Here is a 26,659-nt window from a genome sequence, read left to right as displayed (position 1 = left end):
ACCAAATATATATATATACACCAATCACGACAATATGGGACTCAAATGAAACATTTTTATAAACGTATCTCATATCCAATTGTCGGACCAAGTTTTTGGGGGACATCCCCAACCCCCAAAACACCCCTAAATCCGACATTTTTACCAACCATGGCAATATGGGACTCAAATGAAAAGTATTTACGAGTAGAATACGAATCTAATATCCAAATTTGGGACCACATTTTTGGGGTCCACCCCATCCCAAAACACCCAAAAAACAGGACTTATTTACTGACCATGGCAATATGGGACTTAAATAAAAGTTATTTGAGTGTAAAATACGAATCTGATATCCAAATATGGGACCAAGTGTTTGGGGGGCCGCTCCTCCTCAAAAAATGCCCCAAAGAGGACAAATTTACGACCATATCAATGTGGGGCTCAAATGAAAGGTCTTTGGGAGTTAGGCACGAATCTGATATCAATATTCAGGAAAAAGTTTCTATGGGGCCACCCCACCCCCATAACACCACACAAATAGGAAGTATTAGCTGACCATTGCAATATGGCGCTCAAATAAGAGGTATTTTAGAGTAGGGCACGAATCTGATATATATTTTCAAGGCCGAGTCACTGAGTGGCCACCCCATCCCCCAAACCGGTCATGTTTGCCGACTACGGAAATATGGGGCTCAAATGAAAGATATTTGGGAGTAGACCACGAATTAGATATCAACATTCGGGACCAACTGTCAAGGGGACGTCCTCACCAAGACAATTTGGGTATTCAAGACAGTTGAGCTCGACATTGATAGTTTTTTGGGGTCCATACCCCAAACCGGACATATTTGTTGACTTTTGCAATAAGGAGCTTAAATAAAAGGTATTTGAGATTAGAAAACGAATTTGATATCTAATTTTGTGGCCAATACCAATATGGGATGCAAATAAATGATATATAGATACATGAGAACAGAGCACGTAGCTGATATCTTTTCAGAATAGAGCACGTAGCTGATATTAAAATTGATAACCACTCTTGGGACCAATTTTCTGGGGGTCTACCTACCCCTTTCCCAAAATAGACCACAAACAGCAATTATTGGGTTATTATATTTACTCACCATCGCAAAATGGGGCTCAAATAAAGGTATTTGGGAGTTGAATACGAAAATCGAAATGTGGGACCATGTATAAAGGGGAAATATTTTACGGTCATGCCATTATGTGGCTCAAATGAAAGGTATTTGAGATTGGAAAACTAATTTGATAACCAATTTTTGGTCCAAGTGTTTGGGGGACGCCTCATTCTATATGCTCTACTTAAACCAATGACAATATGGGGTTTAAATAAATGGTATTTGAGACAAGAGCACGATGCTGATATTTCAGGGCCAAGTGTCTAAGGGACCACCTAACCCCCGTAATCTTTCCTCAATCGGACATCATCAGAATATCGTGCGGAAATAAAGTCTTTTTAGAATGATATTAAACCCTCCGAGCGAATTCGTGGTCCAAGAAAAGCGGAGCGGGCCCGGTTTAGCTAGTTTATTTTATATAATTCGATTCGGCCCGAACGAACTTAGCACGCTTTTACTTGTTTGTTTGTTTGTCTGTTCCCTAAAGACTCAAAAACGGCTGAACTTATTTTCATGAAATTTTCACAGATTGTAGAATTTGAGCCCTCGCTGAAAGTACCCTATTTTCAGCGAGAGCTCAAATTCTGCAATCTGTGAAAATTGTTATACCCAACACCACCACTATGGTACAGGGTTTTATAGCTTTGTGCATTTGTTTGCAACGCTTAAAAGCAGAAGAGCTAGACCCATTGATAAGTTACCAATCGGCTGAGAATCACTACCTGGTTTGATTAAGCTATGTCCGTCTGTCTGTCCATGTATTCTTGTGATCAAGTTACAGGTCGCATTTATTGTCCGATGTCTTCCGATATGGACTTTTAATGCTATAGAAGCTAAAATTTCGGTCTGATATTTACAAAATTTGACATAAAGTCCTCATATGTGTGCAAAATTTCGTCAAAATCGGTTCAGATCAAGATATAGCCCCCTTATACAACTTTCATCCGATATGGAATTTTATAGCTGTAGCAGCCAAAATTTTTGTCCGATCTTTACAAAAATTTTCATCCGAAAAGGACTTTAGCATGTAGAAGGCACAATTTTAGTCCAATTTTGCATGAAACTTCCTAGACTTTTGACTTCCAATACGTGCGCGAAATTGCATTTAAATCGGTCCTGATTTAGATATAGCTCCCATGTATATATTTCATCCGATATGGACTTTTAAGGCAGTAAAAGCCACAATTTTGGCCAAATCTCTACAATATAGGGCGTGAGATATTCTGTCTGACGTCCCAGTATGTGTTCAAAATTTCATTAAAATTGGCACAGGTTTAGATATGCCCATTAAAAGATGTTGAAATCTAAATTTGTTTGTCCTATCGTAAGAAACTCTTACAAGGTTCTTATTGATGTTTCAATCGGTATTCAAATTAAAGTCTGACTCGATTTCGAAATAAGTTCTATATATTAAAAGTACTACATACACTAGGTGGTGTAGGATAATATATATTCGGTTCCACTCGACTTTTGCCTTTCCTTACTGGTTTGAGGTATTTCAGAGTAAATAACGAACTTAGTATACAAATTTCACCCTAAGGTTTCCAGGGGGTCCCCCCCAAAAAAAACCCCAATAGGACACTTTCACCGCTTTGAGCATTATGGGTATCAAATGATAGGTATTTAAAAGTAGAGAACAAATCTGCCATAATAATTAATTCCTTAGTGTCTGAGGGGCCTCCCCACCCCCAAAACCACCCTTCAGGGTACATTTTCCAATTGGGACAATATGGATATCAAAAGAAAGGTATTTAAGAGTAGAATACGAACTTACCATACAAATTTCGCCCAGTGTTCGGGGGTCCCCCACCCCCAACAGCATTCTTTCCCCGCTTTCGGCAATATGGGTATCAAATGAAAGGTATTTAAAACTAGAGTATAAATCTGAAATACAAATGTATTCATTGGTATCTGAGGGGCTTAGTCGTCCAGTCGTCCTGCCATTCAGCAGGAGATGTATATCGCGACAATGAAGGACTGAAATAAATTTTCGCTTGGGTCTTAGCGTCGGTGGGAGCGGCCCTCTCCTCCCAATAAAAAAACAACACCGTACTGGCATGTAGCACGACCGAGAATATATTGTACTCAAATGAAAGGATGTGTCAGAATGAAGTCCCCCTCCCCCTATCCTACCCAAAAAGGAATTAAAAATAATATATGTAGGCCGATCAGGGTAGAAAAGGACAGCAATAAAAGGTCTTTGAATATGATTTTGAATGTAGATAACCATAACAAAAACAAGTAAAAAGGCGTTAAGTTCGGCCGGGCCGAACTTTGGATACCCACCACCTCGGGTATATATGTAAACCACCTTTCATCAAAATTCGGTGAAAATTTCATAACTTATATTCATATACCTCATACCGATCTGAACTATATACGACACGGATGTCGAAAACCCGAACATAAGTCACTGTGTCAAATTTCAGTGAAATCGGATTATAAATGCGCCTTTTATGGGGCCAAGACTTTAAATCGAAATATCGGTCTACATGGCAGCTATATCCAAATCTGGACCGATTTAGGCCAAGTTGCATAAACATGTTGAAGAGCCTAAAACAAAGAACTGTCACAAATTTCGGCGAAATCGGACAATAAATGCCTCTTTTATGGGCCCTAAACCTTAAATCCAGAGATCGGTCTATATGGCAGCTATATTCAAATCTGGACCGATCTGGGCAAAATTTAAGAAGGACGTCGAAGGGCCTAACACAACTCACTGTCCCAAATTTCAGCAAAATCGGATAATGAATGTGGCTTTTATGGGCCTTACACCATAAATCGGAGGATCGATCTATATGGCAGCTATATCCAAATCTGGACCGATCTGAGCCAAATTAACGAAGGATGTCAATGGGCCTTACACAATTCACTGTCCCTAATTTCATCAAAATCGGATAATAAATTTGGCTTTTGTGGGCCTAAGACCCTAAACCGGAGGATCGGTCTATATGGCAGCTATATCCAAATCTGAACCGATCTGAGCCAATTTATCGAAGGGCCTAAGACAACTCACTGTCCCAAATTTCAGCGAAATCGGATAATAAATGTGGCTTTTATGGGCCTAAGACTCTAAATAGGAGGATCGGTCTATATGGCAGCTATATCCAAATCTGAACCGATCTGAACCAAATTGACGAAGGAAGTCGAAGGGCCTAACACAACTCACTACCCAAAATTTAAACAAAATCGCATAATAAATGTGGCTTTTATGGGCCTAAGACCCTTAATCGGCGGATCGGTCTATATGGGGGCTATATCAAGATATAGTCCGATATAGCCCATCTTCGAACTTAACCTGCTTATGGACAAAACAAGAATCTGTGCAAAATTTCAGCTCAATATCTCTATTTTTAAAGACTGTAGCGTGATTTCAACAGACAGACGGACAGACGGACGGACATGTCTAGATCGTCTTAGATTTTTACGCTGATCAAGAATATATATACTTTATAGTGTCGGAAATGGATATTTCGATGTGTTGCAAACGGAATGACAAAATGAATATACCCCATCCTTCGGTGGTGGGTATAAAAATGAATATACCCCCATCCTTCGGTGGTGGGTATAAAAATGAATATACCCCCATCCTTCGGTGGTGGGTATAAAAAATTATTAGTGTGGATCTTAACGAGACCCGTTGCTATGAATGTCTTGATAGTCACCTTTCAAATGCTTGACATTACAGGACCAAACAAAATCGTGCTCTAGCACAATGCTGATATTATTTCAGGGCCCGCCCCCTAAACTTCCTTCAAACCGGCCATGGCTATAAGGCTCAAATAAAAGATATTTGAAAGCAGACCACGAGGCTGATATTTTTGGATTATGACATTAAGGGACTCAAATCTGATATCTGTTTTATGGCCCAGTGTTTCAGGGACGCCTCATCTAAACTCCCCCTAAACCACACATATACACCGACTATAGCAATATGTAGTCTAATGTGATTTTTGGGAGAAGGGTATGAATATCAACTTTTGGGGCAAAGAGTTTGACTATTCCAATCCACCACCTAAACCAAGAGAATGGAGTAGATCTAACATCCAAACTATAGTGGGCGGACCCCTCCCTTACCTTATTATACGCACTACCGAAGGATGGGGGTATATTCATTTTGTCATTCCGTTTGCAACACATCGAAATATACATTTCCGACCCTTTAAAGTATATATTGGGTTGCCCAAAAAGTAATTGCGGATTTTTCATACAGTCGGCGTTGACAAATTTTTTTACAGCTTGTGACTCTCTAACTGCATTCTTTCTTCTGTCAGTTATCAGCTGTTACTTTTAGCTTGCTTTAGAAAAAAAGTGTAAAAAAAGTATATTTGATTAAAGTTTATTCCAAGTTTTATTAAAAATGCATTTACTTTCTTTTAAAAAATCCGCAATTACTTTTTGGGCAACCCAATATATTCTTAATCAGCGTAAAAATCTTTGACCATCTAGACATGTCCGTCCGTCTGTCTGTTTAAATCACGCTTCAGTCTTCAAAAATGGAGATATTGAGCAGAAACTTTGCACAGATTTTTTTTTTGTCCATAAGCAGGTTAAGTTCGAAGATGGGCTATATCGGACTATATATTGATATAACCCCCATATAGACCGATCCGCCGATTTAGGGTCTTAGGCCGATAAAAGCCATATTTATTATCCGATTTTGCTAAAATTTGGGACAATGAGTTGTGTTAGACCTTTCGACATCCTTCGTCAAATTGGCCCAGATCGGTGCAGATTTGATTATAGCTGCCATATAAGCCGATTTAGGGTTCTGGGCCCATAAAAGCCGCATTTATTATCAGATTTTGCTGAAATTTGGAACAGTGAGTTGTCTTAGGCCCTTCGACATCATTTGTCAATTTGGCCCAGATCGGTCCAGATTGGAATATAGCTGCCATGTAGACCGATCCGCCGATTTAGGGTCTTAGGCCCATAAAAGCCACATTTATTATCCGATTTTGCTGAAATTTGGGACAGTGAATTGTGTTAAGCACTTCGACATCCTTGGTCAATTTTGCCCAGATCGGTCCAGATTTGGATATAGCTGCCATATAAACCGATCCTCCGATTTAGGGTCTTAGGCCCATTAAAGGCAGATTTGTTATCCGATTTTGCTGAAATTTGGGACAATGAGTTGTGTTAGACCTTTCGACATCCTTCGTCAAATTGGCCCAGATCGGTGCAGATTTGGATATAGCTGCCATATAGACCGATCCTCCGATTTAGGGTCTTAGGCCCATCAAGGCCGCATTTATTATCCGATTTTGCTGAAATTTGGAACAGTGAGTTGTCTTAGGCCCCTCAATACCCTTCTTCAATTTGGCCCTGAACGGTTCAGATTTGGATATAGCTGCCATATAGACGATCTCTCGATTTAAATTCTTGGCCCCATAAAAGGCTCATTTATAATCGGATTTCACTGAAATTTTTTATGCTTTTCGACATCCGTGTCGTATGTAGCTCACATCGGTTTATTTTTAGACAATGCTACTAAAAAGACCAATATTTTGTTATACACAATTGAATAAGTACTTGTACTTATTAGTATTTGGTCCAAATCGGAACATATTTCGATATAACTGCTATGGGATGTAAGGTATGCAATTTTCACCGAATTTTGATGAAAGGTGGTTAACATATTGGGTTGCCCAAAAAGTAATTGCTGATTTTTTAAAAGAAAGTAAATGCATTTTTAATAAAACTTAGAATGAACTTTAATCAAATATACTTTTTTTACACTTTTTTTCTAAAGCAAGCTAAAAGTAACAGCTGATAACTGACAGAAGAAAGAATGCAATTACAGAGTCACATACTGTGAAAAAATTTGTCAACGCCGACTATATGAAAAATCCGCAATAACTTTTTGGGCAACCCAATATTTACCCGAGGTGGTGGGTATCCAAAGTTCGGCCCGGCCGAACTTAACACCTTTTTACTTGTTTTCTAAATAGAAATACGAACTAATAATGGCAATATGGGTCTCAAATAAAAGATATTTAAGACTAGAGATGGAATTTGATGTATGATGGTCCACGTCACCCCCAAATATACCCCATAGCGGACTTATTTACCGACCATAGTAATATAATGCTCAAATCAAAGGTATTTAAGAGTAGAGCACCAATATGATATCCACATTGGGGCGAAATATCAGAAACGGCAGTTAGGGCTGAAAGGCCGTACCAATACCCTTTAAACAGGACCGTGTCTGTATAGGGCTCAGATATAATAGGGGAGTGAGTGAAGGCGCAGCGGAGCGGGCCCCCTTTCCAGCTAGTGTGTTATAAGTGCGATTATAGATTCAATAGTTTAATGTCAACATTTTACACATGATTTGACAGATTTCCTTTATAGAACTGTTAAATAAACCTCTGCATAGGGCCACCAAAACAAACTTTTACCATTGGTCCCATGTGGTCAATTAAAATTTTCGAAACCACTGTTCCTTAAATAAACAACTATGCCTCATTGAAAATAAATCTAATTTTTTTCCAATTACAATTTGCTTATCAGACCATAGTTTACAGTTTGAATGATGCTCCCTCTTATCATCGATTGTAGTATAAACAAGAAAACTATGGATGTAAAGTCTTCCACTTGTGGCAATGGGTAAATCCATGGCAACTTCTTACCTTGCGGCGTTAATGAACGATGTAAAAAACGTGACTTGACACTTTAAAGTGTCAAGTTGAAGGTTTTATTTACCTTTTTTTTCGCCAAACAAATTCAAACAAAAACCTAAACCTGCATCGTAATATGCCAAGCAGAATGAACGCACCAGCCAAACAGGTTATTTTAAGCATATCGACAATCATAAGATGGCATAAAATGTAATGGGCTGTAAACAAAACTCCATGTGTTTTTTTTTACAAGAACCAGCAGACTTTTTTGGGAGGAGGAGAAGGGTTAAATCAAGTTGTCGACCAAGTTGTACTTTTTTGTTTTTTGCGAATACATTGAAATACAAAATTATTATGTCAGAAAAGGCAAGCCACTACTTGAGGATGATTTACTAGCGGGTGTGCCTTCAACTAACACTTATTGTGATACAGGAGTGGGGGTATGCTTTGACATGAATACAAAATTTAATTTCACAGAAAAAAAGAGGTGTGCAAATGTGTCGCCAAACCAAATTTATGAACAAACAAAAACTCTATTAATGGCAGAAAAGCTTAGCAAAACAAAAACAAAATACTACCAAAAGATTTACGAGGAATAAAGTCAGAAAAAACTTGAAAGATCTATGAAAATTTCTTAAATACAAATCTTGCCACCGTTCCTTTGTATTTTTATACGAATATGTGATATCAGCTAAAGTTTATAATTCAAGGTTAGCAAATAAATCATTTTATGAATGATTTAGGATTTGTTTCAATGTCTTTAATGGACTATCAACAGACACTAATCTTTGCTATAGATAATAAATGATCTTAAACGCCACCCACCCTTCGTTTAAGATAAACACAAGCGAACAACCGAAGTAAACCAACAACCGCTGGACATCCAGAAATCAATATCAATATTAATTGTTATCATATTATGGCCAGCTGAAAACATCTACCAACTTTTTTTGCCATGTAAAAAATGGCCAAATGTACCTCAGACCTCAATAATTTTGGACTTTAAAACAATGGTGGCTTATTTGGAGTCCCTTATTGTTGTCTTGTTGTTTGGTGTTTGATTTTTAATAAACTGTAAATGAAAATTTGCCAAAGTAATAAATCGATTTTAACAACTTGACACCAAAACAATGCAAAAGCGCCCGAAATTGGCACAGTAAAAAAAAAAAATACAACACACAGCTAACGAAAGCAGTCAGTCACCACCAACAAACCGATTGTGAGTAAGCCAGTCAAATAGGCAACACCATCACCAGCACCTTTACGTTACAAAAAAGAAATCTATAACAAACTGATTGGTCAATTTAAGATTTATTAGCCAAAAGGGGCCACCTCAGATCTATAAACCACATGAATTTCAAATTATTTCAGTTTTGTGATTTCAATTTCGCACTCAATACGGTCTTTGTCTTTGTCTTTGTCCTCTATCAATTGGCATACTGGGCTTTGTGTTTCCAGCCTTCCTAATAATATTTACAGTTAACTGATTTCAGTTCCATAAGGTTGTTGCTTTGGTTTTGTTTGATTTTGTGGTCAAAGTTTACATGGCATGCAATAGTTTCTTGATTTTTCATACCTATTGCAACTTTTGCAAAAAAAATTGAAAAAAAAACTAAGTTTCTGTATATTATAAGCTACAAAAAGAATATATTTCTTTTTTCATTTTCTTTATACTCGTCACCTTTTGAAAAAAAGGGTGACTCACACATATGCAATGGCTTAGAAAATATATCAGCTCACAACACCCAGTGACCAATGCGAAAATTTAGGTCAAAATTTTTTTTTTGGTTTCTTTGTTATTCGCAAATCTTTGCCTACAAATCAAAAGACTTAGGACACAAACGCCCAAGCACCCACCCATTGAATTATGCCTTCGACAAATTCTATCCCATTTTGTCAGGCTCGCTTATAAAGGTTTATTGTAAGCGATTTGCATGGAAATCATACCGAAAACAAAATTATGAAATATGTCAATGGAAATTTAATGGCTTAAGACATAAACTTCCTTTTCCATAAACTCAAGGTAGTACTGAAAAGATCTATATAAACAAGTAAGAACATGCTAAGTTTGGTCGGGCCGAATCTTATATACCCTCCTTCATGGATCGCACTTGTTGAGTTCCTTACGCGGTATCTCTTTTTTGGCAAACAAAGAATAATGAACAAGGACTGTCATGCTATTGGAGCTATATCATTGTGTAATATTTCAGTCCATTCGGATAAGAATTGCGCCTTGTAGGGGCTCAAGAACCAAAATCGGCAGATCGGTTTATATGGGAGGTCTATTAAGCTAGAGATCGATTCAGACCATATTGCACACGTATGTTGAAAGTCATGGGAGAAGCTGTTGTACAAAACTTTTGCCAAATCGGATGAGAAGTGCGCCCTCTAGAGGCTCATGAAGTCAAGATCCAAGATCGGTTTATATGGCAGCTATACTAGGTTATGGACAGATTTAAACCATACTTTACACAGCTATTGGAAGTCATAACAAAACTCCTAATGCAAAATTTCAGTCAAATCGGATGAGAATTGCGCCCTCTAGCGGTTCAAGAAATCAAGATCCAAGATCGGTTTATATGGCAGCTAAACCAGGTTATGAACCGATTTGGATCATGCTTCGCACAGTTATTGGAAGTCATAACAAAATACTTTATTCCAAATTTCAGCCTAGTAGGATAAGAATCTTGCGCAAGATCCCAGATAGGTTTATATGGCAGCTTTATCAGGTAATGAACCGATTTGAACCATACTTGACACAGTCATTGAAAGTGAAACCAAAACACCTTATGCCAAATAACAGCTAAATCGGATAAGAATTGCGCCCTCTAGAATCTCAAGAAGTTAAGACCCAAGATTTGTTTATATGGCAGCTATATCAGGTTATGAACCAATTGCAACCATACATAGCACATAGTTGTTGGAAGTGATATCAAAACACCACGTGCAAAATTTCAGTCAAATCGGATGAGAATTGCGCTCTTTAGAGGCTCAAGAAGTCAAGACCCAAGATCGGTTTATATGGCAGCTATATCAAAACATGGACCGATTTGGCCCATTTACAATCGCAACCGACCTACACTAATAGGAAGTACTTGTGCACAATGACAAGCACCTAGCCTTACAACTTCAAAAGTTACCCTGCTTTCGACACACAGACGGACTGACATGGCTTGATCAATTTTAAATGTCATGACAATCAAAATGGGGTCTTAGACGCATATTTAGAGGTTTTACAAACAGAATGACGAAATGAATATACCTCCATCATATGGTGGAGGGTATAAAAATTAAAGTATTGCAGTTTGTTGGATCGTTTCTTTGTTCCACATAGATTCTAAAACGGCTGAACCGGTGGTAGAGTTTGGCCCCCGGTGAAAAAAAGGTACCTCGTTTTGTTAAATCCAAAGAGGGTTATGTCCCAGAGGGGCCACCCCCCGTCAAAACCCACACGCAATAGGACGTGTAAGCCGATCAGGATAATATGGGTTTCAAACCAGAGGTGTTCTGTCGGCAAAAAAAAAAGTAAAGAATATGACGTGTGAGAACAGGTAGAGATATCCCTTTGAAATTCTAAGAAAAAACCGAATAGAGATATCTCAATAATTTTTTTTTAGTTTTGCAGACAAAAGTGTCCTTAAAAAAACCAAACATAAATTATGTCTGTTTTTTTTACAAAAATCCCCAAAATTTGAGTGAATTTTCTGTGGAGGCTATAAATATTATAGGGTGGAAAACACTTTTTGCATGGGTTTAGGGAACATATGGAGCAAAACAAGTAAAAAGGAGTTAAGTTCGGCCGGGCCGAACTTTGGATACCTACCACCTCGGGTATATATGTAAACCACCTTCCATCAAAATTCGGTGAAAATTGCATACCTTATGTCCCATAGCAGCTATATCAATATATGCTCCGATTTGGACCAAATACTAATAAATAAAAGTCATTGTTCAATTGTATATAACAAAATATTGGTCTTTTTAGTATTTATATCTAAAAATAAACCGATCTGAACTATATACGACACGGATATCGAAAAGCATAACATAAGTCAGTGTGTCAAATTTCAGTGAAATCGGATTAAAAATGCGCCTTTTATGGGGCCAAGACTTTAAATCGAGAGATCAATCTACATGGCAGCTATATCCAAATCTGCACCGATTTGAGCCAAATTGCAGAAGTATGTCGAAGAGTCTAACACGAAATCGGACAATAAATGCGCCTTTTATGGCCCCAAAACCTAAAACCGAGGGATCGGTCTATATGGCAGCTATTTCCAAATCTGGACCGATCTGTGCCATATTGCAGAAGTATGTCAAGAAGCATAACTTGACTCACTGTCCCAAATTTCGGCCACATCGGTCAATAAATGCGCTTTTCATGGGCCCAAAACCTTAAATCGAGAGTTCGGTCTATATGGCAGCTATATCCAAATCTGAACCGATCAGGGTCAAATTGGAGAAAATTGTCGAAGGGCCTAAGACAACTCACTGTCCCAAATTTCAGCAAAATCGGATATTAAATGTGGCTTTAATGGGCCTAAGACCATAAATCGAGGGATCGGTCTATATGGCAGCTATAACCAAATCTGGACCGATCTGGACCAAATTGACGAAGGATGTCGAAGGGCTTAACACAACTCACTGTCTTAAATTTCAGTAAAATCGGATAAATAATGTGGCTTTTACGGGACTAAGACACTAAATCGAAGTATCGGTCTATATGGCAGCTATATCCAAATCTGAACCGATCTGAGCCAAATTGACGAAGGATGTCGAAGGGTCTAACACAACTCACTTTCCCAAATTTCAGCAAAATCGGATAATAAATGTGGCTTTTATGGGCCTAAGACACTAAATCGGAGGATCGGTCTATATGGCAGCTATGTTCAAATCTGGACCGATCTAGGCCAAATTGACAAATGATGTCGAAGGGCCTAATACAACTCACTGTCCCAAATTTCAGCAAAATCGGATAATAAATGTGGCTTTTATGGGCCTAAGACCCTAAATCGGCGGATATCGGTAATTCTGTTGTCCAAATCGGCACACATTTTGATTAACTGCTATGGGACAAAAGGTATACAATTTTCACCGGATTTTGATGAAAGGTGGTTTACGTATATTTCCGAGGTGGTGGGTATCCGCCTTTTTTATACCCTCCACCATAAGATGGGGGGTATACTAATTTCGTCATTCTGTTTGTAACTACTTGAAATATTCGTCTGAGACCCCATAAAGAATATATATTCTTGATCGTCGTGACATTTTATGTCGATCCAGCCATGTCCGTCCGTCTGTCCGTCCGTCCGTCCGTCTGTCTATCGAAAGCACTCTAACTTCCGAAGGAGTAAAGCTAGCCGCTTGAAATTTTGCACAAATACTTCTTATTAGTGTAGGTCGGTTGGTATTGTAAATGGGCCATATCGGTCCATGTTTTGATATAGCTGCCATGTAAACCGATCTTGGGTCTTGACTTCTTGAGCCTCTAGAGTGCGCAATTCTTATCCGATTGGAATGAATTTTTGGCACCAAGTATTTCGTTATGATATCCAACAACTGTGCCAAGTATGGTTTAAATCGGTCCATAACCTGATATAGCTGCCATATAAACCGATCTTGGGTCTTGATTTCTTGAGCCTCTAGAGTGCGCAATTCTTATCCGATTGAAATGAAATTTTGCACGACGTGTTTTGTTATGATATCCAACAACTGTGCCAAGTATGGTTTAAATCGGTCCATAACCTGATATAGCTGCCATATAAACCGATCTTGGGTCTTGACTTCTTGAGCCTCTAGAGTGCGCAATTCTTATCCGATTGAAATGAAATTTTGCACGACGTGTTTTGTTATTATATCCAACGTGTTTTGTTATTATATCCAACAACTGTGCCAAGTATGGTTTAAATCGGTCTATAACCTGATATAGCTGCCATATAAACCGATCTTGGGTCTTGATTTCTTGAGCCTCTAGAGTGCGCAATTCTTATCCGATTGAAATGAAATTTTGCACGACGTGTTTTGTTATGATATCCAACAACTGTGCCAAGTATGGTTTAAATCGGTCCATAACCTGATATAGCTGCCATATAAACCGATCTTGGGTCTTGACTTCTTGAGCCTCTAGAGTGCGCAATTCTTATCCGATTGAAATGAAATTTTGCACGACGTGTTTTGTTATTATATCCAACGTGTTTTGTTATTATATCCAACAACTGTGCCAAGTATGGTTTAAATAGGTTCATAACCTGATATAGCTGCCATATAAACCGATCTTGGGTCTTGACTTCTTGAGCCTCTAGAGTGCGCAATTCTTATCCGATTGAAATGGAATTTCGCACGACGTGTTTTGTTATAATACCCAACAACTGTGCCAAGTATGGTTTAAATCGGTCCATAACCTGATATAGCTGCCATATAAACCGATCTTGGGTCTTGATTTCTTGAGCCTCTAGAGTGCGCAATTCTTATCCGATTGGAATGAATTTTTGGCACCAAGTATTTCGTTATGATATCCAACAACTGTGCCAAGTATGGTTGAAATCGGTCCATAACCTGATATAGCTGTCATATAAACAGATCTGGGGATTTGACTTCTTGAGCTTCTACAGGGCGCAATTCCTATCCGATTTGGCTGAAATTTTGCATGACGTATTTTATTTTTACTTTCAACAACTGTGTCAAATAAGGTTCAAATCGGTTCATAACCTGATATAGCTGCCATATTAACCGATCTGGGATCTTGACTTCTTGACCCCTAGAAGTCGCAATTATTATCCGATATGCCTGAAATTTTGTACGATGGATCCTCTCATGACCATCAACAAACGTGTTTATTATGGTCTGAATCGGTCTATAGCCCGATACAGATCCCATATAAATTGTTCTCTCTATTTTACTTCGTGAGCCCCAATGGGCGCAATTCTCATACGAATTGGCTGAAATTTTACACAGGTCTCCAATATATAATTTAATTGTGGTCCGAACCGGACCATATCTTGATATCGTTTTAATAGCAGAGCAACTCTTTTCTTATATCCTTTTTTGCCTAAGAAGAGATGCCGGGAAAAGAACTCGACAAATGCGATCCATGGTGGAGGGTATATAAGATTCGGCCCGGCCGAACTTAGCACGCTTTTACTTGTTTTACTTGTTAGCTTTTAATTCGTTTAAAGACCCGATTTCGTTGAAAGTTTTAATTGAATGTACAAATGTCTTAATTGAGCATAGATTTTCATTTTTTCTTTGTAGTCTTGAACTATCTTCTAGCAAATCAATTTCGATTTCCTTTTTCCCACAATTTCAATCAATTAAAAAATCCCTAAACATTGCAACGGATGCATCAAATAGCCCAACTAAGTTTCGTCAACAATACAAAAAAATAAATAGCCCAGACGCTAAATGAAATTGTTAACAACATTTTCCTTCTCTGACTATCTCCAGCAAGAAAAGCAAATACATGGTTTGCGTGTTTTCACGATGTAACATTTACACCCCGACATATCTATGCTTTAGTTGCTCGGAGGAGCGCTATTTTCGCATTGAATGAAAGTAGACCAGGCCATTGCTATGAGGGCAATTGCCACTACAAACAATTGCACTTCTTCTGAGCTATTTTCTCACACAAATCTGGCGGCAGTTTTCAGGCAACTTCATTGGCATTTAACTTGCCATAAAAAGCATAGACTTTCATACATTGTTGCTGTTTGCTTTTTTATTTTTTACCTTTCGTTTTGTTTCTAAAAGATGTAAGATTTTTCCGTTTTGCTTCATTGATTTGGCGTTAAAAGCGGGCTACATCTAAACATCGAGTAAAGATCAGCAAATAATGTTTAACTATCAGAGATACTACACAAAAAGAAAATTGAAACCAGTAAGGAAGGGAAAAGTCGGGCGGTGCCGACTGTATAATGCCCCACACCTACCCTATAAGTACAATGTGGGAGCTATATCCAATTCTGAACCAATTTTGATGGACCTCGGCGGATATTTTCAGATGGGTTATTAAACATTTCGAATCAAATTTCGAACAAATATGTTCAAATTGTAAAAATTACGGTTGACATATGACAGCATTATAGACAGTAAATTACCCGAATACTGACGAACATATATATGGGAGCTATATCTAAATCTAAACCGATTACGAGCAAACTCTCAGATATTGTGGTAGTCTTCGAGGAAAGTGTTGTACAAAATTATGGCAATATTGTCCAATAAATGCGCTTGCAGTGGCTCTTGGAGGGCAAATCGGCCGATTTACATATATGACTGCTATATCTAAATCTGGGTCGATTTCTATGCAATTCACCAGTAATGCCGAGAGTAGAAAATACCTCTCGCCAAATTTCGAGAGAATCGGTTAGTAAATGACCATTTTTGACCAAACTTTATGGATATTGTGGAAGCCGTCGTGGATAGCGTTGTACAAAATGTTGGCAAGGTTGGTCAATAAATGCGCTTGCTATGACTCTAAAAGTTAAAATCCGGCGATATATATATATATGAGAGCTATATCTAAATCGAACCGATTTTCATGAAACCACGAAAGAGAATCACTGAAGAATTCTTCATGTCAAATTTCGAGAGAATCGGTTAACAAATGACCATTTTATTGCATTATTACTGCAAATCGGACGAACATATATATGGGAGCTATATCCAAATCTGAACCTATTTTTTCCAATTTCAATAGGCGTCATCTCCAGGCCGGAAAACATGACTGTACCGAAACTTGGGAACCCACCACCATGGATTCTGCATAAAATGTATACAAAATAAAATTTGTACAAAATAAATGTCAAACCAGCAAAAATTAAAGTTTATAGGAACCAAAAAAGGATGATCGAGTGCCCGGTTTACATTGCACAGTTGTTGGAAGTCATAACAGAACACCGCATGCAAAATTTCAGTCAAATCGGACAAAAATTGCGGCTTGTAAGGGGCCAAGAAGTCAAATCGGGAGATCGGTTTATATGGGATCTACAATACATCAGTTTATAGACCGGTTAGAACCGTATTTGGCATAGTTATTGAAAATCATAATGGAAAACCCCATGCAAAATTTCCGTCAAATCGAACACAAATTGTGGCTTGTAAAAGCTCAAGAAATCAAAAGGTAGATCAGTTTGTATGGCAGCTACAGCAGGTTACAAACCGATTTGGACCTTACTTGGTATAGATGTTGGAAGTCATAACAGAACACTGAGTTCAAAATTTCACTCAAATCGAAAAATTGCTCTGAACCGATATGGCCCACTTGCAATCGCCAACGACCTTGATGTAGGTTGGAAAAATTCCAAAAATCCACTTATTTCATACATTTTTATATATAAATTTTATAACTTTTAACTGAATTATCGTTCGCTAAAGCATCCTGCTTCAAAGTCATTGTAAATTTTGTCATCAAATCATGCATCAAAATGAAAAACAAACCACAAATGCCTTCGTAAATCTCAAAATACGAAGCCCAACTCGGCCAAAATTTCAAAAAATTAAAATTGAGAACCGAATGTTCCCGAAAGCAATTGAGACTTTCTTGTAGGGACTTTTGAGAACTATATTTGAAAAATAGGGCCACAAATGAAAATTTAGCAGCCCGAACAATTTTTTGAAGTGCCAAGGTGACCAACTTTTGGGGCCTGCCTACACACATGATGATTTTTCACATGATCTCGATAATACCTTATCTTTAACCATTGCAAATTTCAAAGAGTTATCTCTATCCGATCTCAAATAGCACATTTTTATACCCACCACCTTAGGATGGTGGTATAATAACCTTGTCGTGCCGTTTGTAACACTTCGAAATATTGATATAGGATCCCATAAAGTATATAAATTCTTGATTGTCTCGACATTCTGAGTCGATTTAGCCATGTCCGTCCGTCCGTCTGTCGAAATCACGATAGGGGTCGAACACGTAAAGCTAGCCACTTGAAATTTTGCACAGATACTTAATATTGATGTAGGTCGTTGGGGACTGCAAATGCCATATCGATTCAGATTTGGATATAGCTCTCATAAAAACCGATCTCCCGATTTGACTTCTTGAGCCCTTACAAGCCGCAATTTTTGTCGGATTTGGCTGAATTTCGCACATAGTGTTCTGTTATGACTTCCAACATTTGTGCTAATAATCGGTAATCATATAAACCGATCTCCCGATTTGACTTCTTGAGCCCTGACATTTTGCACATAGTGTTCTGTTCTGACTTTCAAGAACTGTATCAAGTACGGTCCGAATCGGTCTAGAACCTGATATAGATCCCATATAAACCAATCTCTTGATTTGAATTCTTGAGCTCCTGGAAGTCTTAGTTTTCATCCAATTTGGCTGAAATTTTGTATGTAGTGTTCTTTTATGAATTACAACAACTTTGAATCAGTCGGTAACCTGACATAGCAACCATATCAACCGATCTCGCGATTTGACTTCTTGAGCCCATGGAAGCCGCAATTTTTGTCAGATTTGGCTGAAATTTTGTGTATAGTGTTCTGTTATGGCTTCCATCAATTGTGCCTAGTACGGTCCAAATCGGTATATAACCTTATATAGCTCCCATGAAAAACCGGTCTCTCGATTTTCCTTGTTCGATTCCTAGAGTTGTAATTTTTGCTGGTTTAACAGAAGTTTGTTCTGTAGAGTAAAGTTATGCACTGGTGGTGGGTTCCCAAGATTCGGCGCGGCCGAACTTAGCACGATCTTACTTGTTATACCCACCACCGAAGGATGGGGGTATATTCATTTTGTCATTCCGTTTGCAACACATCGAAATATCCATTTCCGACCCTATAAAGTATATATATTCTTGATCAGCGTAAAAATCTAAGACGATCTAGCCATGTCCGTCCGTCTGTCCGTCTGTCTGTTGAAATCACGCTACAGTCTTTAAAAATAGAGATATTGAGCTGAAATTTTGCACAGATTCTTTTTTTGTCCATAAGCAGGTTAAGTTCGAAGATGGGCTATATCGGACTATATCTTGATATAGCCCCCATATAGACCGATCCGCCGATTTAGGGTCTTAGGCCTATAAAAGCCACATTTATTATCCAATTTTGTTGAAATTTGGGACAGTGAGTTGTGTTAGGCCCTTCGACATCCTTTGTCAATTTGGCTCCGATCGGTTCAGATTTGGATATAGCTGCCATATAGACCGATCATCCGATTTAGGGTCTAAGGCCCATTAAAGCCACATTTATGGTCCGATTTTGCTGTAATTTGGGACAGTGAGTTGTCTTAGTCCCTTTGACATGTTTCTTTAATTTGGTCCAGATCGGTTCAGAATTGGATATAGCTGCCATATAGACCGATCCTCCGATTTATGGTGTAAGGCCCATAATAGCCACATTCATTATCCGATTTTACTGAAATTTGGGACAGTGAGTTGTGTTAGGCCCTTTGATATATTTCTTCAATTTGGTCCAGATCGGTTAAAATTTGGATATAGCTGCCATATAGACCGATTTCTTGATTTATGGTTTTGGCCCCATAAAATGCTCATTTATTGCCCGATGTCGCCAAAATTTGGAACAGTGAGTTTAGTTAAGCCCCTTGACATACTTCTGCAATATCGCGCAGATCGGTCCAGGTTTGGATATAGCTGCCATATAGACCGATATCTTGGTTTTAGGTTTTGGGGCCATAAAAGACGCATTTATTGTCCGATCTCGCTGAAATTTGAGACAGTGAGTTTGGTTAGGCTCTTCGACGTCCTTCTTCAATTTTGCCCAGATCGGTCCAGATTTGAATATAGCTGCCATATAAACCGATCTCTTGATTTAAGGTTTAGGGCCCATAAAAGAGGCATATATTGTCCGATTTCGCCGAAATTTGGGACAGTGCTTAGTGTTAGGCTCTTCGACATGTTTATGCAACTTGGCCCAAATCGGTCCAGATTTGGATATAGCTGCCATGTAGACCGATATCTCAGTTTAAAGTCTTGGCCCCATAAAAGGCGCATTTATAATCCGATTTCACTGAAATTTGACACAGTGACTTATGTTCGGCTTTTCGACATCCGTGTCGTATATAGTTCAGATCGGTATGAGGTATATGAGTATAAGGTATGAAATTTTCACCGAATTTTGATGAAAGGTGGTTTACATATATACCTGAAGTGGTGGGTATCCAAAGTTCGGCCCGGCCGAACTTAACGCCTTTTTACTTGTTTTTTTTGTTCGCGAGCGTGAGCGAAAAACCATTCATTTGCACTCTCTTTACCCGTCTACTTATTTGGTGGTAATCCAATCGGACATCCGCTCCCGTCTCCAGAGTCTATGAAGACCGTAACCTGATAGACGCTACATCCGTCCAAAAGCCTATTTAATTCCCTCATACCAAGAAACTCCCGCCCTGATGAGCCTATCCAACTTAGACTCAATCGTGTACTACATAGAGCATCATGGGGAAAGCAGGGTACTCCAGCGCAGAGATTCCTTCCGGAAGACAACATTTAGAACACCAACAGGAAAGGAGTCCTCATTGCCAGTCCACATTGTCATCACCCAGAAGATACGAAGAATGACCGCGGTATGATAAAAGCCAGATGCCTTAGACTAAAAGCGAAACAAAGACATTGCATTCAAAGCTCCTCTCAGGGAATTCCTTCTCGCTTATGAATAGATATGCCCTCTAGAGGCGGGCACAGCTATTCAGAGCCATATGCCATACTAAACACCCATAGATTAGGATCGTTCAAACAACCGCCGTAAACATGAACCATCCCCGGCTTAAGTCCCCAACTCCATCCTATTAAGTTTTGACAGGAGTAATGCGTATTCAGTCCATTCGTGACCCTTTCTTTATTCTCCTTCTCTATTTCAGTTTCTGGCCAACCCAACTCTAACCCATTCAGTACAGATCCCCTGAAAACGCTCAGGTTACGTATTCCGGCAAAAATACCAACCCTGAACTTAAACTTTATACCCTACTAGCTGACCCATGTCCGCTCCGCTGCGCCTTGTTTTACTTTATATGGAAAAAAAGTTTCCTTGGAATATTTATTTTACGAAGATCTTTTAGTGAAATACCATGCTAACTTGACTAAGATTTTAACAACATAAGTGCCTTTATCTGAATCCTATATGATCTTTATTGGTCTACGAATTTAAGTTTGGATGTAAGGTGTACTCCATTCTTAAAATACTTCATTTCAGCCCGATATTCTCGCGATGTCTGATTTAGTTGTGTTTTTGGAGGAGAGGTGGTCCCCCAGATACTTGGCCCTGAAAAATATCAGCATCGCACTCTCGTCTCCAATACCATTTATTTAAACCCCATATTGCCATTGGCTGAAAAGAAGCTTACAGAATGGGGCGTCCCCCAAACACATGGTCCCACAATAGGTTATCAAATTCCTTTTCTAATCTCAAATACCTTTCATTTGAGCCACATATTGGCATAGTAGAAAAATGTATCCCTTTGTGAGTGTTTTGTGAAAGGGGTGATGCCCCAAATACATGGTCCTACATTCGGATATCAAATTCGAATTCCACTCCCAAATACCCAAATACCCCATATTGCGATGGTCGCTAAAAAATTGCTGTTTGTGGGGTATTTTGGGAAAGGGGTAGACCCCCAGAAAATTGGTCCCGAAAATGGGTATCAATTCTTGCCCTACCCCCCAATACCTTTCATTTAAGCCCCACATTGTCATGGTCGGTAAATATGCTCGATTTAGGGGTTTTTATGGGACTGGGGTGGTCCCCTAAATTCTAAGCCCTGAAAATATATCAGCAACGTGCTCTATTCTCATATATCTACATACCATTTATTTGAACCCCATATATCAAATTCGTTTTATAATCTCATTTAAACTCCTTATTGCAAAAGTCAGCAAATATTTCCGGTTTGGGGTATTGGCCCTAAAAACTATGAATATTTAGTTCCACTCCCTTTAAGACCCAAATTGTCTTGATGAGCAAATACGTCCTATTCAGGGGTTGTTATGGTGGTGGGACATCCGCTAGACAGCTGGCTCCTAATGTTGATATCAGATACGTGGTCTACTCCCACATACCTTTAATTTGAGCCCCATATTTCCATAGTCGGCAAACATGACCGGCTTGGGGGTTGTTTTGGGGGATGGGCGGCCACTCAGTGAGTTGACCTTGAAAATATATATCGGATTCGTGTTCTACTCTAAAACCCTCTTATTTGAGCCTCATATTGCAATAGTCAGCAAATACTTACTGTTTGGGTGGTGTTGTGGTGGTGGGGTGGCCCCATAGACACTTTTCTTGAATATTGTTATCAAATTCGTGCTTTACTCCCAAAGACCTTTCATTTGAGCCCCACATTGCTATGGGTGGTTCCCCAAACACGTGATCTGACAATTGGATATCAGATACGTTTTCTTATCCTTAATACCTTTCATTTGAGTCCCATATTGTCGTGATTGGTGTAAATATATGTTTGGTAGGTTTAAAGTTGGGGCAGCCCCCCTGGGTACCCCATCCGAAATTTGGATACCAAATTTTTATTTAAGGATACTATATGAGAGCACACAAAATTTCGCTTAAATCGCACCACTCATCTCCGAGATCTGGCGTTTCTGAAAATTAGGCTAAGGGGGAGGGTCCGCCTCCCTTCAGATATCAAAAAATGTAGTACCTTATCTTCACCACGGGGTCAATATGTACCATCTGTGAAAATTTCAAGAAAATCGATTCAGCCGTTTCTGAGTCTATAAGGCACACACACACATATACAAACAACCAAACAAACAAACAGACCTACAAATAAACACAAATAAATTTTTATATACAAGATTTAGAGATAAACTCCTCGTATACCACGACTTTCAGCTCACCCAGTTTCGTCGAGAAAGAGCTTTATGCCAAGCCCATTGGCCTACGTAATGGATTGGAGGTGGCCCGTGATTTTAGAGAGAAAACGCTCAGCCATTCTGAGATTTATGCCAACCCATTTCCCTTCGTAATGGATAGGACGTGGTCCGTGATGTTAGAGAGAAAACGCCTAGCCATCATGGTATAAAGCTCATATGTATATGCTGAGACTTTCACTCTTTCTTTCTAGACGGAACTGGCTGAGCTGAAAGTCGTAGTATACGACATTCCTCTACTACCATACCAAACAAGTTCAACAGGATAAAGACCAAAGACTCCAATTTGGCGTTGCAATTGCATTTTATCCCAAATACATTCCATTAGGGAACAGAGGCAAACTTCTCTTATATCAATAAGCGCTGTTCGATTCATATATAAGCTTCTTCACCTTCTCCAACGGTGTTATAAAAGGAACGAGCGAAATCGGTAATCCTTCATCCTTTGACGTTGGTTATAAAAGATTGGAAAATTACTGCGTATTAAAGTCCTATCGCTATCTTTTTCTACATCACCAGATTTTAATCCACTTTGTACCAAGTTAACTTAATTACATCTACACTTACAAGGTGCCCTGGGGAATTCGACATTATTCTCTATGAGTTCAATAATGCCATTAATTACCACCACAATACATTTTGTGCTGCAAGACCATTGAAATGTAATAACAAGAAAAAAATAATTGTTAAAATATCTCTATTACCAATTGCAACAATCATTGGGAATTGTGAAACAAAAACTGAAAATATTTCATTTAGACGCCTTAAACTCTCATTACAGCAATTGGATAACAAAACAAAATTAATTAAAAATGAATTTTCTCTCTCTCTCTCTCTTTGAAATGAAACCATAAACCCATTATCCGCCAACCAAACGCATCTACAACGAACAGCTAAAGTTTTGCAATAACATCTCCAATTTCAAAATGTAAGTCATTGGGTTTCGTTTCATTGTTGGCGTTTGTAGCTGATAGCTGATGATTGTTGCAATCTGAAAATAAATCTTTCCTAATTGAGGATGTCTTGAAATGCAATGACGGTTGGAGGCATGGCGACTATAATGGCCTATGGTGGCGTAGTTTTCTAGACTCTTTGCCATTCGAGGTGACATTACATCTGATCAACAGCAGCATCAGCAATGATGACAAAAAAATTAAAAAATACATTCAGCATTCGATTTGCGCCAACACCAGTTTCTGTTTTCTGCCTCACATTTCAAGTCAGTGTTTGAATGCTGCTGTTTCTGTTGTGCTGGGACTTTACTTTTTTTTTTTTCTAACATTCCAAGTAAATTTCCTTAAATGTACACAAACAACTTTGTCAGCCTAAGATGTAGTGTACCACATGATGGCGATGATGGTGATGATGATGTTGCAATGTCATGAAACTTTTTTTCTTTATTACTGCAGCCATTACTCTTGCTCTTGCTACTGCCATTTTCTATTTAATTGTATAATTTAACAACTATTACTGAAATTAATTTACATTGAAATAAAGTAAATCGTTAGGAAATTCACACATTTATCTTTGCGCCAAATGGAGGGCAGTGTGGAGTTAAGCAAACGCTTAGCGACAATTTGATATGAAAACGTTTGTGTCTTAAGTCTTTTGTTTTATTTTAACTAAAAGCTAAGTAAAAATGCATTATGTTCGACCGGGCCGAACTTTGGATACCCACCATCAGGAACATATTTAATATCCTATTAAATTTGACTTTAAGAGTATTTACTACAAACATATTCTTAGTTATATCCAAATATGAGCCAAACTGGATCATATTAATTTTGGGTAAAGAGAGGCCTTACATGTGCCACAGTTTCAAATTGCAGCGAAATCAAGAAATGAATCCCTTACATATGAGATTAAAACCTGACATCCGAAGATCGCTCTACATAGCAGGTATCTCTGCATTAGATCAGATAGTGATCATATAAGGCTAGAATATCGCTGGGCCTAGTATATATAGGGTTGCCCAAAAAGTAATTGAGGATTTTTCATATAGTCGGCGTTGACAAATTTTTTCACAGCTTGTGACTCTGTAATTGCATTCTTTCTTCTGTCAGTTATCAGCTGTTACTTTTAGCTTGCTTTAGAAAAAAAGTGTAAAAGAAGTATATTTGATTAAAGTTCATTCTAAGTTTTATTAAAAATGCATTTACTTTCTTTTAAAAAATCCGCAATTACTTTTTGGGCAACCCAATATTTCGCTATTCCAAACTTCAAACAAATCGGATTATAAATGCAACTTTTATGGCTTAAGACCCTAAATCGGTCTATGTGGCAGCTATATCCAAATATGGTCCGATCTCGTTCATCTCCAGTTCGGACAAAGAAGGGCATAGTCCAACTCACTGTTCTAAATGTCAGCGAAATGGAGTAATTAATGCGGCTTTTATGGGCTTAAGGCCGTAAATTGCCAGATAGGTCTATATGACAGCTATATCTAAATATGGTCACATCAGACCATACTCGGTAGGATATCAGTTGCCCCAGTGCAACTCACGGATCTAAATTTAAGCGAAATCGTATAATAAATTCGCCATTTATCGGCTTAAGATCCTTAATAGATAGATCGGCCTATAATAGATAGATCGGCCTATATAGCAACTATGTTCATCCAAGTATGGACCGATCTGAACCATATTCGATTGAAATGTCGACGGGTCTAATAAAACTCACTGTTCTAAGTTTCGCCGAAATCCGATAATAAATGCGACTGTTATAGGTTTAAGACCCCTAATCGACAAATCGGTCTATATCGAGGGCCATAATAAAACTCAGTGTTTCAAATTTCATCGAAATCGAGTAATAAATGCGGCTATATGGCAGCTATATCCAAATATTGTCCGATTTGACTCATTCATGAACTTAAGCGAGCATAGAAGACATACGGGCCTATGCCAAATTACTGCTCAATATATCAATTATTATACCCACTACCATATGATGGGGGTATACTAATGTAGTCATTTAGTTTGTAACACCTCGAAATATTCGTCTGAGACCCCATAAAGTATTCTGTCCATGTCCGTTCGTCCGTCTGTCGAAATCACGATAGCGGTCGAACGTAAAAAGCTAGCCGCTTGAAATTTCGCACCTAATATTAATGTAGGTCATAGGGGATTGCAAATGGACTATATCGGATCAGTTTTAGATATTGCTCCCATATAAATCGATCTCCCGATTTGACTTCTTGAGCACCTGGAAGTCGCAATTTTTGTCCGATTTGGCTGAAATTTTGCACGTAGTGTTCCGTTATGACTGTGCCAGACGGTCCGAATCGGTCCATAACCTGATATAGCTCCCTTATGAATCGACCCTCCGATTTGACTTTTTCAGTCTTACAAGCCGCAATTTTCATACGATTTAGCTAAAATTTTGCATGCGGTGTTCTGTTAGGACTTTCAACAACTGTGCCAAATACGGTCCAAATCAGTCAATAACCTGGTAAAACTCCCATGTAAACCTGTCCCTCAATAATCCGTGTTCGGTTCCTAAAAACTTTAGTTTTTGTTGGTTCGACAGAAGTTTGGTATGTAGAATGCCCTTCAACTAAATTTAGTTGAATATTTCTATGTGATGGAAGCGGAATGACTAAATGAATATATCCCCTATCCTATGGTAGGTATAAGAATTCAATAATTTTTTTCTATTACTAACTGTACCGATCCCGCATCGCTGCGCCTTCTGTTATTTATATGGAACAAAATTATCCTTCGAATATTTCTGTCGACAGTTAAAGAGCTTTTAGCATAGCTTTTTGGACTAACAGTTTAAAAATATAAATGCCTTTATCTGAATCCCACATGATCTTTATGGGTCTATAAATTCGCTCGGAAGCTTTAGAGACATTTAAGTTTGGATGATAGATGTACACCATTCTTAAAAGACTTTATTTGAGCCCGATATTCTCATGATGTCCGATTTTAGATGTTTACGGGGGTTGAGGTGGTCTCCCAGACACATGGTCCTGAAAAAAAATCAGCATCATGCTCTTCTCTTAAGTACCATTTATTTAAACCCCATATTGCCATTGGTTTAAGGCGAGTTTAAAGAATGAGACATCCCC

Source organism: Stomoxys calcitrans, chromosome 3 (assembly GCF_963082655.1).
Source record: "Stomoxys calcitrans chromosome 3, idStoCalc2.1, whole genome shotgun sequence".
Lineage (NCBI taxonomy): Eukaryota > Metazoa > Arthropoda > Insecta > Diptera > Muscidae > Stomoxys > Stomoxys calcitrans.
The sequence above is the reverse complement of the archived record's forward strand: the minus strand, read 5'-3'. Positions refer to the sequence as shown.